Source organism: Petaurus breviceps, unplaced genomic scaffold (assembly GCF_028583685.1).
Source record: "Petaurus breviceps papuanus isolate PSGF00001 unplaced genomic scaffold, PetGlider_PUasm1.0 91041, whole genome shotgun sequence".
Lineage (NCBI taxonomy): Eukaryota > Metazoa > Chordata > Mammalia > Diprotodontia > Petauridae > Petaurus > Petaurus breviceps.
The window spans coordinates 35,220,131-35,222,819 of NW_027187400.1; the positions used below are offsets into that span (position 1 = coordinate 35,220,131).

General features: G+C 40.9%; 1 pseudogene; it reads right to left on the bottom strand.

Annotated features, from left to right (window-relative positions):
• Positions 1 to 823: 823 nt before the first annotated feature.
• On the bottom strand, positions 824 to 1,501 carry LOC138154631 (large ribosomal subunit protein eL6-like; annotated as a pseudogene).
• Between the last annotated feature and the right edge of the window lie 1,188 nt (positions 1,502 to 2,689).

The window sequence follows — 2,689 nt, forward strand, 5'->3', positions numbered from 1 at the left end:
CATTTACCTTAAGCAGTCTATTCCATTCTTGGACAGCTCCAATTGTTAGAATACTTTCAAAGACATCAAACAGAAATCCACCTCTTTGCAACTTCCCCTTCTCTGCCCCCTCTTCTCCCCATTGTATTTACTTGTGCCCTCTGATGCCAAACAGAACAATCTTAATCCTTCTTTGTGGGCATAGTCCTTCAGATACTTGGGAAAGTCCTTTTGTTCCCCCTTGCTTTAATCTTTTCCAGGACAAGCATCATAGTCATCGTGTATTGAGAGCTGGAGAGGATCTCAGAAGGTCATTAGTTCAATATTTCCATTTTAAAAATGAGGAAATTGAGGCTCAGAGAAAATAAGTGACTTCCTCAAGGTCACAAAGGTAAGAAATACTAGGGTCAGGATTTGGACCCGGATCTAGATCCAGCACTGATTCCATTATACCCCACTTGTTTTTCATTCTTCATTTTCAGAAAGAACCAGTGATATCACCGGTGAAATCTTGACTCATGGGTGAATTGGATTTAAGTAGACAGAGTTGCAAAAAGTCATCACCCTCACTCTCTTTTAGAGTCATCGATGTCCAGCGAAAAGACAAGAGTTAAGATGACCGTCGATGACCTGGGATGCAGTAGATGACCTTGGTTTCTTTGATGTCTGCCCAAGTGTCTGTTTCAACTGTCTTCATGGCCATTGGAATTCTCATAATTGGAGTAGATATCCCTTTAAATTACTATTCATTTATTGGTTACCCTCCACCTGGTTTAGCCCATCTGCCAAGATTTTTTTTTTTTAGCTATTGCAAATATTTTAATGAGTGCTCTCTGCAAGGCATTTAAAACACCAGTTTGTGAGGATAAACTCCATTGGAGATAGAGAAGACAGAACGCTGAGGAATTTCACGGAGCTGAGGAATTTTCTCGATTTTGGGTAGGATCTGAGAGTCGTTTGTTTTCTGATCAGCCTTGTGCTGCTCTGTAATCTCGTATTTCTCTTTTTCTGTGTCAAAAATCTCTCCTTGTTGATGTCTAGGTTTATGGAGCCTCTTCTTCTTGAAGTAAGCATCAGTAAGATGATTTGGAATTTTCACACCTGAAAGGTTAACCCAGGTAGAGGCAGCAATGACAAATTTCTGATGAGTCCTTCTCAGAGGAACACGGTTAATGGTCAGAGGTCCAGTCCCAGCAGCAATCCACTAGCCAGTTGCTTCAGGAAAACCACTCGCTTGCCCCTGTGGCGGCCAGTGAGCATGATCAGAATGGTACCTGGCTTGGTGCTAGCTCGAAGTCTCCTCACATGCTGGCTAAAGGGCTTTTTGTCACAACTTAGCAGCTTTCTAGGCACATCCTCAGCAGGGTAATACCTAGGCATTTTGCGAATTTTTACCACTCGAGTTCCTCCATTCTTATCACCACCAACAGGCTTTGAGATAGTAGCAGTAGCAGTAGCTTTCTTCTTCCTTTCAATCCAAGTTTTTGGGGCAGTATATTTCCACTTGTACATGGCTCTCCAGGAATACACTGCAGACCCGGAGTATCTACCAATTCCTTGGGCCCAAGAACTTTTTTTTCAAATGCTTTATTAACTTCTGATTTACATCATTCATTTCCGCCAGATTTTGAGTTACAAATTTTCTCCCCATTTTTTCCCTACCTACCCCACCCCCAAAATAGCAGTCCCACAGGATATCCCCTCCTCCAATCTGCTCTCTCCCATATTTTCTCCCATACCCCTTTTGGCTGTTCCAGTGGATCTCTATGCCACAGTGCCTGTATATCTTATTTCCCAATTACATGTAAAATAGTATTGATAATAGTATACACATACACACACATATATGTGTATATATACATACATATTTGAATATTTGATTTTAAAACTTTGAATTCCATATTCATTCCTTTCCTCCCTTGTCACCCACCCTTACTGGGAAGATAAGCAGTTCAGTATAGGATGTACATGTGTGGCTAATGCAAAACAATAATACAGTAGATATATTGTAAAAGACTGACTATATTTCCCTCCCTCCTATCCCACCTCCCACTTGTTCTATTCTCTACTTTGATCCCTTCTCTTTTCACAAGTGGGTGCTTCCAACTTCACTCCCCCCAGCCTGCCCTCCCTTCCATCATCCCCCCTCTCATCCACTTCCCTCCCTACTCTCCTGTAGGGTGAGATACCCTATTTAGTGTGTATTTCATTCCTTCCTCAAGCCAAATTCAATGGGAATAAGGTTGACCCATTCCCTTTTGCCTTCCTATCCTTCCCCTCCATTGTAACCATTTCCCCTTGCCTCTTCTATATGAGATAGTTAACCCCATTCTGTCTCTCCCCATCTCCTCTCATTATATTCCTCTCTCACCTCTTAATTTCACCGTTTAAGTATCATCCCTTCCTGTTAAATTGGTCCTGTGCCCTCTATCTATGTATACCTGTAAACATATATACACACATTCACATATGTATTCATATGCCCATATACCCTCGTATGTATTATGTATATATATATACACACACACACACACACACAGACACACACACATATATTTCTATTCCCTTCAACTACTGAGAAAAGTTTCATAAGTTACAATTATTGTTTTTCCATGTAGGAATGTTAATAGTTCAACTTTGATAAGTTCCTTATGATTTCTTTTCCCTGTTTACCTTCTCATGCTTCTCTTGCTTCTTGTATCTGAATGTC